The sequence below is a fragment of the Arachis duranensis genome, chromosome 9 (genome assembly GCF_000817695.3).
Source record: "Arachis duranensis cultivar V14167 chromosome 9, aradu.V14167.gnm2.J7QH, whole genome shotgun sequence".
Lineage (NCBI taxonomy): Eukaryota > Viridiplantae > Streptophyta > Magnoliopsida > Fabales > Fabaceae > Arachis > Arachis duranensis.
The window spans coordinates 18,909,232-18,921,415 of record NC_029780.3 but is presented as its reverse complement, the minus strand read 5'-3'; the positions used below and the strand labels follow the sequence as shown (position 1 = coordinate 18,921,415).

Below are 12,184 nucleotides of genomic sequence, written 5' to 3'. Positions count from 1 at the left end.
CAATCTCAATTATACAGATCATTAGAAACCTTAATCATATCTAAAACAGTCAAAATTTTAAAAGATTAGTTATTAATTCTTTCTAAAAGCATAAAAAATTTGGTTTTTAGAATTTGTTAGATTTAAATTATTGTTTTGATTTAAATTTGAAGTAAGTAGTTAGTCATCTTATCTTTATCTCTGAAAGATAAGATTAGAATAATTTTGAATTTGAATTCTAGAATTAGGATATAAATAAGTGAACCTTGTTCACAAGAGGGAACCAACCCGGAGAAGGAGGATCTTCAGATCCAAATCTCATTCTGTTTCTCAGCACAGTTTTCTTCTTATTTTTCTTTCATTCCATGGGTAACTAATTTTTTGTGAAAGGGTTAGGAGCTCTATTTATGTTTTCTATAGATTATTAATCTAAGTTTATTTTATTTTGAAGTCTTATATTGATCTATTTCATGATTGAGTTATTCTTTCTTCATTCGGATTAATATCATCGGAAGATATGCTAATCCCTTTTGAAATCTTTTATTATATTGAAAAATTTGATATTTGAATTAAATCTTGAAAACTCTTTCACATGACTCTTTGAATTCGACTAGGAATAGTGGTTCAATTAGTGTACGGTACATGCAAATTTTCAATCACTCTAATTTTGAATAATTTTCATATAATTTCATTTAGAACAACTTTTGAAAATTATATTTTCTTCTAAGGTTTAACTGGATAGGACTAACTTGAATAAGTGACATGTAATTTGACCTAAGTCCTACTTTTAAATTTATTAGAAACTAAATTAGTTTTTGGGCTTAAACTCTTTAATTACAACTAGTTGATTAAAGAGAAATTGAGGAACCAAGGAATTTAAAATCAGTTACTAAAGATTTGTCATGAAAGATCTTTGTGTACTTCAAAATAAGTAAACAAGGTTTGGTTTTTCCAAGAGCATAAATATCTCCCAAGCCCTTGACTCTCACTATCATGGTCTTCTCTCAATCAACATCCAAGTTCACTATCTCTCAAGCACTCAAGCACTTAAGATTCCAAGCAAGATACGAGTTTTGTCCTCATCAATCTAGGTTATTTTAATCTAATTAGGTATTTAATCTGATACTTTCTTACCAATCCTTTAATCCTCGTGGGAACGATATCCACTCATCGTGGTATTACTTGATTTGGTGCATTTTTCGATATCCGTGAGCTTTAATTTTCGCTCATCAAATTTTTGATGCCATTGCCCGAGATTAATTGAGCTTGATAAGATACATCCGCTTAAATCCTAACTTAGATCTTGTTTATTTTCTTTTCTTTTATTTCACGTTTAGTTTCTTTGCTTTCTTTTCTTTTCTTTTATTCTACGATCTTTCTCTTTGCTTTTATTTTTTTTATTCTTCTTTCTTTATTTCTCTTTTATTTTGCATGGTGCGTTTGAATTTATCTTGTTTGCATATACAAGGAATGATGGAGTTAGAGGTTATGAAAAAAATCTTAGTAAACAATAAACGTATAATTCAACAATTTTTTTTTCACAAAACAAATGGAACAAATGCAGTGTAAGAACTTAGGATACTCCTCTAATTACTCATCCTTTCCTAAATAGAGGAAGTATCCAATTTTTAGTTGAGAGAATTAAGGACAAAGATACTCCAACGTGCCAAACAAGCAAATACATGTTAATGTTGAATATCAAGTTCTTCAAGAGTCTTTATTATCTCTTGAACTTGATGTGGAAAGACTATCTCGATCCATTACCTAGTTGATTCAACAATTCCAAGATTTTATACAAGAAACAAGAACAAACTTCAAAAATCCAAAAATCTCCATAAAAAATTTAGAGATGCAAGTGGAGCATGTTATCAAACAACTAGCAAAAAAGAAAAATCCTATAAAAGAATGTAAGTCAATTCATATAAAGGGTCTATATTTCTGTAAATTAAGAAAAGTTGTAGAGAGTAATTTGACTAATCTATTGAGCTAAGAGATGTCTAATAAAAAGGCTCTAATCAATTTGCTACAATAATCCAAGGAAGAAGAAGAAAAGAAGTCAGGAGATACCTATCCAATGGAGAGGATACTCTCAAACAATACAAAAGGAATAAGTCCCACCATGTGCGTGTACAAAATCTCATTGGAAGAAGATTCTAAACTCATAGTGCAAACACAAAGAAGGCTTAATCCAACAAAGAAAGTTGTTTACAAAAAAATAATCAAGTTGTGGGAGAAAATCCAATCAGTGAGTATTTTTTCCTTTTCTTTTCCATTAAAGTCTTTTTTTAATTAATTGAAAGAAAAAGAAAAGTCTTTATTTTTTCTGTTCTAATTAAGCATTCCATATTTGTATTCTTCTTCTCTTTCTTGTTCTATTACATTCTTCTTTTATGTTTTTTTTTGTTCACATTGTATTTTAAAGTTGTTCAAAAAAATAATAAAATAAAATAAAATATTTTTGTTTTTTAATTTCAACTTACTAAAATATTTTCTTAAAACGTCATCACATGCATCCTCTTCAAAACGATTTTAAACTGTGTTTTTAAATTCTTGTATTATGTTCTTGATTTTTAAACTTCAAAAACAAAGGGAAAGGGGACATCTAGAAATTTTTTCAAAATGAAGATGTTACAGAGAAAATTGGATGCAAGGTTCACTTATTTATAATCTAAATTCTAAAATTTAAATTCAAAACTAAACTAATCTTATCCTTCAAAAAGAGATAAGATAAATACTTGTCTTCCGAAGAGAGTGATAAGCTACTGACTTATTGACTTCAAATTCAAATTCAAAACAATAATTCAAATCAAATATGAAATGACCAAATCTTTTATACTTCTGAAAAGAATTAATAACTAATATTCTAGATCTTCAAGTATTCTGAATGTGATTAAGGCTTTTGATGATATGGATAATTAAGTTTGGACCTTAATTATTGAGTCTTGAAAGTTGTATTTGTGTTTTATCCAGACTTGTATTAGAGAATGTGAGCAAAGAGCCCAAAAATCACACATGCAGAAGGACATATATACCAGATGCGGGCTTCATCCACCGGGCAAGCATCAAATCCGCTGGGCGTGGGGGGTCTTCTACCAGATGCAGGAATCATCCGTCAGGCGTGCTGCTGAAGCCTGGATAGGGTCCACTAGCGTGTGTAGCTTCAATTCCTTGGTCACACTTCTAGGGCCACGCTTTTATTTCCTTTGGGCCACGCTTTTGCTACCTTTGTGTTTTATTTGTTAAAAAGCTTTGATTCTTACTATTTTTGAGCCCAAAATTTCTAAAAACATAAAAATACTATCCCAACTCTAAATACTTAATTATTTATTAAATTCCTTTAGAAGACACAATAAATTTGATTTAAAACTTAAGAAAGTAAATAAAAAAGGACTCTAAAAATCGCTTAAGATGACGTGTCATCAACGATAACATTATTTTAAAAAATTTTAAAAAATATTTTCGTCGGCATTACCATCGGATAAATTTGTTGGTAATATAGCGTGAAAACGAACGATGTGGCACCAATGTTACTATCAGAAATTTCCGACAGTAATGTTCAACATAATCCATTTTCATGCTAACTATATTCCATCACATAATCCGACAGTAATTACTGTTGAACGAAGAAAATCCAACAGTAAAATATTTACCGACGAGGTTTATACCGTCCAATTATTTCCGATGGTAAATCTAATGGTAATTAACTTAGCATCAGATTTTTTTCTATTTTTTGATGGTAAATCCGATGGTACTCAGTATTTTTTTTTGTAGTGTTTGATGTGTTTTGATCCCATCAAGTTGGTAAGAGATAAAACAGGTTGGTTTTAGACCAACTCAAATACTTTTACCTACTTGACAAAAAGCGGGTATAAATGAATGTTTAAAAAGATATTTGACTGGAATGACAATGTAAATTGACTTTGACTTTGGCACTTGAGAATCCTAGAAAATATAAAGTGTTTGCTCTGACTTTGCCTAAACGACAGTGTTCTACAGCTAGCTATCGGTTCAAAAGAGATCTTGCTATTTCTAATTTTTGTCAGAGATTTTATCTTGCATTAGAGGATATTAACCATTACTTAGGACTTGCCAAAAAGTTCGTCAGATTTGGATTAGCTTAAATTTGGGGATGAGCACTGCTGATACAAGTTTGGAGTTGAGTCTTGGATTTGTGCTAACCTCAACAAAAGTAAGTTCCTCTTTGCAGAGGCTCTTTGGTGGATTTGGAGGAATATGAATAATGACATATTTCATCAAGAAGATCCATTTAGTAAAGAAAATATTGTTCATTTGACTAAACATGCTGTTTGAGATCTTTTCAATGTCAATACCACCAAAAATATATATTATTCCTTTTTTTGCTGTATAATTGGGAACCGCCTCCAATGAGTGTTTGCAAAGTAAATTGCGATTCAAGCGTACTTGAAAATGAGTAATTAACTGGTTTTGATTGTATTATTAGAGACAACGGAGAAAATTGGATAAAGAGATGCTCTGTCAGTATTCCTTTTTATAGTGTTCTCTATTTTGAACTTCATGCTATTTGAAAAGGGCTTGTGGCTTGAAATTGCGAGTGCAAAGAAGTCGTTTACGAAACGAATAATCTTGATGTGTCTCTTCTTGTTACGCGAGACATAACCAGCATGGTTTAGGAATAATTCTAATTTGCTTGACAAAATTAAAGAGATACTTCAGCATAATTGAACAATTACAGTAATGTTCATCCAGCACATGGCAAATAGAGTGGCTGATTTGTTGGCAAAGACTGCTACTAGAGATAAGTAGATGTATTTGGAGTGGCTGTTGTCTCCTAATAGTTTGGACATTGTTATTAGAGAGAAATGCTACTCTTTTTCTTAGTGTTTCTTTATTTTAATTTCCAGTCACCAAAACATTCTAAATTAAATTAAAAATCTTTGATATATTATTGGCCATATTTTTGTAAATTTAAAACAATAATGTAAAAAGGTAATAACATTTTATTATATTTAATTATTTATATTTAAAAAATATTAGAGTCAATAACAATTTTAATTAAAGAAAATTTTTAATATAAAAATCTAACATTATTTTATTATATTTTGGTTTATTTTTTTAAATTAGAGTCAATAACAATTTAATTTAAAGATATTTGATATTGAGGATATTTTAAAAATTTAAATAAAAATTTTAATTCAAAAAATGAGAATATTGTATTTATATTGTATTATATTTATATGCAACTTTTTAATATGTACTTAGTAAATTTAGTCATCATTTAATATTTTAATTTAATTTTTTTAAATTGACAAATTATTTAAAATATCCAAAGATAATAAACTTAACCAAATATAGATTAACACATTCCTTAGTATATTATCAATATTCCATAAATTTTGATTAAATAATTTATACTTGGTAATATATAGAAATGATATCTTTTGTAATATCCAAGATAATAAATAATTTTCCATCTACACATTAGCCTAATAAAAAAAAAGAAAAGAGTGCAGTACAAATGAACTAAAAATGGCTGTTTACTGTTTATCGTTGCTAAATGCTAACAATAGTAGTACCATAAGAAAGTAGTACAGGTATAGTTGAAATTTAATAGTACACGCCTTGTACTACAAAGTACAATTTATTCCCGTACATATAGAATGATCACCATTGGATCTTATTGCATCATTCTTTCACTCACAAATGAAATAGTTGAGGCACCCTTGTAGAGGAACCTGCTTATTGTTAGGGATCTGTTGACAATAAGGTCAACGATGAGGTAAAGTTACTTTACTTAAATTGGAGTAAGGATGGGATTGAGATTAAGAGTGTTAAGAGATAAAGACAAAGCTAGGGATGAGATAGAGCATGGATGGGGCTATCAACAGAAAAGAATAATGAAGAAAGAAGCTAAGAGGAGAAAAGAAAGAAATTTGTTGTGGCTTCGTTCATGCACTGCCTCTTCCCTGGCTTTGGCTCTTTTCTTCTCTATTTCTCTCCTCAGTCCTCTGGCTCCTTGTTCTAAGAGCTTTCCTATATTTTCCCTTTTAAAATAAAATAAATTATCATAGTTTCATATGAGATTTGTCTTAATTATATTTCTTATCCAACTAGGTGAATATTTTTCACCAATATATTTTATAAAAATGTTAAAAATTTAATAAATTTATAATTTTTTATTAGTAATTAATCAACAATATTTATAAAAAGGTAAATATTAAAAATTTCAAAATTTATTATTTTTAGTTATTATTTTGTTATCAATGTTTAAAAATATGAGATAAAGCATGTTGTTAAACTACTAAACTAAACAAATTAAATGGCTAAGTAACAATAAAAAATAATAAATTTTAATAATTTTCTAATATTTCTCAATTTAAAAATATAGACTAAAAATATTTTATTAGATTGTTAGACTAAAGATGTTAGTCTTATAATTAAAAATATTAGCAAAAAATAATAAATTTTTTTTATTATTGAACTTTTTTATTTTTATTTAAATTTTTTATGTAGATTACCAAAATCACCCTTCTCGTTTCTTTCTTCATTCTCATTCTAAACCAGTCATATATTTATATAAAAGTTAACATCAAATGACAGTTACGCCACAAACAGTTTTTATAGAACTTAATTATTAGTCAAAGCTAAGCCTTTTTTTCAAAACCAAATGTATATACTATGTGAAAAATGTTTTGTTCACTTGTACATTATCTACTACATACTAAATTACTAACTAACTAGGATGTAACTAATTCACTCATAAATTTATTTAGTATTCCGTATATTGTCATCTTCATACATTTTGTTTGGTAAAAGGTTCACAGAAAAAATTTAAAATGTCATTATCTTTCATCAACCATTCCAACCTACCATAACATTTTTTTTTCCTCCACCATTATTCGTAAAAAATCATAAATTCAAACCGAAATCCAATAACAATAACATTTACATCATTGATATAAATAAAACAAATCAACTTTTGTAGAGGCAGAGAAAAGAGAAGGGTGGCAAGGGGAGAGAGGGAGAGCGAGAGAGGCGAAGAGTGCTAGAAGCAAGTGGCAGCGATTGAGGATGTGCAAAAAGCAGAGGTCCAAAGAGATCGAGAGAGTTAGAGAGGGAAAGATTGAGAATGGAGACAGAAGGAGGAAAATCGCAGAGGTCTAGATCTGTGTGATGAGGAAGAAGGCAGAACAGAGACACATCGAATTTATACAGTTGTCTTTACCTGAAATTTCTAATTAAAATTTTTTTAGATAATTTAATATATTTAACTAAATTATTATCTAACAATTTTTAATTTTTTTTATTTTATATAAAGATATCTACGCGTAAATGTTCATCGACCTAGGTTCTTCGAGATCCAAATTTTGGTCAGCATTTGTGGTAGTGGTTGTGAATGCAGCTGTAACGTTTGTAGCAATAGTAATAACAGTTTGGGATAATGAACAAAGGTGGAGTGTGGCGTTAGTTGAAAAACTGTATCGGGTATTATTGGATTATTAAAAGTTTAATGATAACAGTTTTAGGAAAAAGAAAAAGAGTTGTCAATAAAACTTATCTGCGTCTCAAATTTTAGTATTGACAAGAATTTTGGCTAAATTTGTTCAAAAGACAGAAAAATATTTGTAGTGTTATCTTGTCTCTGCATCCAAATATAATTCTATCTCCATGTTTTTGGTTTTTTTTTTTTAATCTCAAAAAGAAATCCAAATGGAGGTTAATTAACTCATTCTATGACGTTCTTTGTTTAAACAAGTTGAATTTACAAGTTCAACACAAATAGATAACGGTGAAACAGCCTTTTACATTAGCATCTTGTGTTATACAAAGTTCCGAGAAAGAAATACCATAACAAAAGAATGTAATATAAGCAGGGAAGAGTTTCTGGTATGCTATTGTTTTTAATGGAATTTCAATTTTCCAAGTACGAACAAGTGGTAGGTTAGTTGTGCTTTGTTTTTAGCGCCCTACAAATTCATATGAAGAAAGTGAATTTTTTTAATTATTCGGTAAAATGTAATGTTTTCGTTCAATATTTTTTTTTACATATTTTTTTGTCTCAATTAAAAAATGTAAAATAAAAGATCACATCTTAATGATCTTATTAAATAATGGGGCCTGCTACACATACAAGTAAAAAGGTCGTACAAGTTTTACAAGATATCAGCCCAAACTTTATTAACACGCGCATTAACTCATTTTGAATGGAGCGTAACTACGCGCGCCCCACTCAAACGGTTTCTCTTCGTCTTCTTCTTCTTCTCTTCTTCTTTTTCTTCGTCTTCGTCTTCGTCTTCTTCCTCTTCCTCTTCCTCTTCCTCTTCCTCTTCCTCTTCGTTTTTTTTCAATTTTCATGGTTTCTGAAATTCTTCTTCTTCTTCTTGCTGCATGTTCTTCTTCCTCTTACTCTTCTTCTTCTCCTTTTCTTTCGTTTTTGCACGTTCTTCTTTCTCGTTTTCCTCTTCTTCTTCTTCTTCTTCATTTACGTCTTTTCTCTCTGTTTTCTCTTTTTTTTCGATTTTTCATGATAAAATCGTTTTTGAAGAAGAAGAAGCAGCAGAAGATGAGGAGAAGAAAGAGAAAGAGTTCTGAATTATGCATAAGATGTACTTCAACGAATTTTAGGTGTATTTTTTTAAATCCTGTGGGTGTATTTTCTGTAACCCTTTGGGTGTATTCCTATAATCGTTTGGGTGAATTCTTGTAACCGTTTGGGTGTATTTTCTGTAATCCTTTTGGTGCATTTCTGTAATCATTTGGGTGTATTTGAGTGATATCTGACTGATATCTATGGGTGTATCTTACTGATATCTATGGGTGTATTTTTCATTTCAGAAAAAATGGCAAGCATTACAGAAATACACCCAAACGATTACATAAAATACACCCAAGAGATTACAGAAATACACCCAAACGATTACATAAAATACACCCAAGAGATTACAAAAATACACCCAAACGGTTACAGAAATTCACCCAAACGATTATAGAAACACACCCAAAAGATTACAGAAAATACACCCAAAGGATTTAAGAAATACACCCAAAATTATGCATAATTCAGAACTCTTTCTCTTTCTCCTCCTCATCTTCTGCTACTTCTTTTTCTTCAAAAACGATTTCAGAGCTTGATGTCAAAAAACAATAGAAATCGAGAATAACGAAAAAAGAAAACAGAGAGAAAAGCACGTAAATGAAGAAGGAGAAAGAGAAGGCAAGAAACAAAAGAAAAGAAGAAGAAGAAGAGGAAGAGGAAGAAGAACGTGCAGCAAAAAGAAGAAGAAGGTGCAATGAAAACGTGCCGTAACAGTATGTGGAGGAACTAACGTCAACGACGAAGAACAAACCAGTGAGAAAGGAGGAGAAAAGAACGATCGAAAAAGAAGGAGAAGAAGAAGGGATGTAGCGCGTGTAAGGAACGTAGCACTTGCAGCGAATTTTGGAGATTAGAGTTTAATTGGCTTGTAATACTTACAAGCCCTAATCGCTTGCATGCAGAATTTTCCCTTTAAATAATTTAAAAAAAAATTGGAAAGATCGATTTCTTCCATCTCTAATGGGACATCCAATGGGGTTTAAAAGGTCAAAAATAGACAATTAATAGCATTTAAATATAAGTTGCTGATTGATCATACACTGGGTTGGCGGTGGTAGAAACAGTGAATGGGCCATATAGGAACGGGTCATGTTAATGTTTTAGGAAGAATTTCAAGTGTATAAGTATATTAGTGTTTGGGTATATTTAAAAACTTTCCAGTGTTTTATAATAAAACTTTTATTTGTTTGTTTTATTTCAACTTGGTTCTTTATTGTTCTATTCCTACACTCCTCATTCAACTAAGCCAATAATAGCGCGACGATAAACAAAAAAAAAATACCCAAGCCAATAATACTATGTACTTATAGTTTGAAAGATATTGTTCTGTATTAATTATATTAATTACATGAATTATTTTAAAAAAACGTTCATTGTGTTATATTTTTTATTAAACATATTTTCTTATATAACACAATTTTAACACATTGTAATCAACTCTTTTGTTTCATTCCAATTGGTATAATATGTACAAACACCAAAATAATTTTAAAAAATGAAATTAATTTTTTAATTCTAACATACAATAATCAAAATATAATTTTTATTTATCTATTATCTATTATATATTTTTAAATTATATTTTTATACTTAATAATAAAATTATCGTAGCATGTTCTTGAAAAATACTTTTTAATTTATTTTTTTAATTATTAAATTAAATCAATTGTAACAAATAAATTATACAACTAATTGATTTCATATATCACACTAATTGATTTAATTAATTCATAGTTACCAAATCATTTAACTATGAAACTGACATAGCTTCTTCTTGATTTCTCAATTTATTTTATTTGATTGATTAAATTAAATCACTTATAACTAATTTAATATTATATCAATTGTTTGAGTTGAGTTGGAATTAATGACATGGTATACATAATAATTTTTTTCAAATTATTTTAGCCTAACCGAGTGAATCTAATTATCTTAATATGTTAATAATATAAGCCATTAATAATTTATTCTAGGAAGATAATAATCATTTGTTACTTTATTTTATAAGATATTAATGTGTTATTTTTATTTAAATAAAAATTCTTTGTGTATTGATCACATGGCCCAAGATTAAAAAAAACAGAAATGATATATTAATTTAAATATATACCCATTCTCTATATGCACAAAAGATAATTGTTTCTTCTTTATCATTTCGCCAATGCTCTCTTGTGCTAAAGTAACGCCTAAATTAACCCAACTCATTATGTTTACAGCATACATAATAAGAAATCCTTAATAGAAAAGGAATCCCAACCTTGTGCGATCACTTCTACGTGCAACAAGACTCATCGTAGGAAAAGAATGCCCAAAAAACCTATTTCAGCTATCTGAAAAGAGACAGACAAAAAAAAGAAAAAAAAGGAGTATTGCATGAAAATATATAATCCTGCAGACTGCGAAAAACCAGGAAAGGAGAAAAAAATAAAGATGCATAGTAACAAAAGGAGTAACCAGGGATAAATATTAATATATTGCACAATTTTTAGTTAAAAAATTTTTGACTAATAAGGTGTCTAATAGTTTCAAATTAGTAACTTACTATTATCTTTAGGATGATTTTTTTATAGCATTAAAAATGTATTAAATTATTTATTCAATATTTTTTCTTATTGGATACAACATAATAATATGAAATTAGTGAATTTGACACGTCCAATACAACGGGAATTAAACAGAATTAATTAACCGGTAAAAAATTAATAAAAAATAGTTTTCTGTTATTATCATTTAAACTTCTATCATGTTATTATGTTATATTTTAGCATGTTACCTTAAATGTGGCTTAATAGTCAGAATGATCAGCAAAATCAGCTCTTATCCACACTTCAAAACCTGGTAACAAAAAGCATAAAAAAAAAGAAAAGAAGAAGTTAATAAGAGTGAGATGTTACACTCAACCAAGTATGAAACATGCCTTGTTGTGGAAATCAAATATTTCTTTCTTTCCTTTTAAATTGAGAACCAAGGTTTCCTTGAATGATACATGCATGTCCAAATATATGACAATATCTTATATTGATTCATATTAATATCTAGCAATATGTCAGATAAACACAAATGTTACTTTTAAGAAGAAAATAATCATAAATGATACTTGAACTCAGCACATTCACATAAACGCATTCACTCGATATTTTCAGAATCCAAAATTGTAGTTGATAAAATTACCGAAAGGCAAGCCACCAAAAAATGAGAAGAAAAGCAAAAGAAAAAAGAGTGAACAGAAGAATGTGTTGAGAATGCAACGGTTAGGAAAAAAATTTAAAGTGTTCTTCGGGTGTCAGAAAATTTATCTTATCATCACGTCTCTTGCTCATTGGACGAACTATGTATTCTAGATCTCTCAAGAGCCCAAGCAAGAGCATTATCTGCCGAGAAACTGCCGGAGATATCTCGTTCGTAGGAATGGAAAGTGCCGGGAGACACCGCAGAGGACGAGAGTTCTGGAATTTGTAGGAGGATATGGGGTTTAATCCTGTTAATGTTGGATGGTGGGATTTCTGAGTTGAGTGACGTGAGACACTAAAGAGAGATGACAGACGGTCACTCAATTACTTCTTCTGAGGTTTTCTTTTTTTTTTTATTGCGTGTGGGGGAGAGAGAAGGGAGGGACATTTGGTTTTTTTA

The 12,184-nt window shown here is 29.4% G+C and overlaps 1 long non-coding RNA gene across 1 annotated transcript; it reads left to right on the top strand.

Annotated features, from left to right (window-relative positions):
- Positions 1–5,541: 5,541 nt before the first annotated feature.
- On the top strand, positions 5,542–7,240 carry LOC110275086 (uncharacterized). Its single transcript, XR_002367321.2, has 2 exons — positions 5,542–5,737; positions 6,944–7,240. It is a non-coding gene; the product is annotated as an uncharacterized LOC110275086 (long non-coding RNA).
- Positions 7,241–12,184: the final 4,944 nt, after the last annotated feature.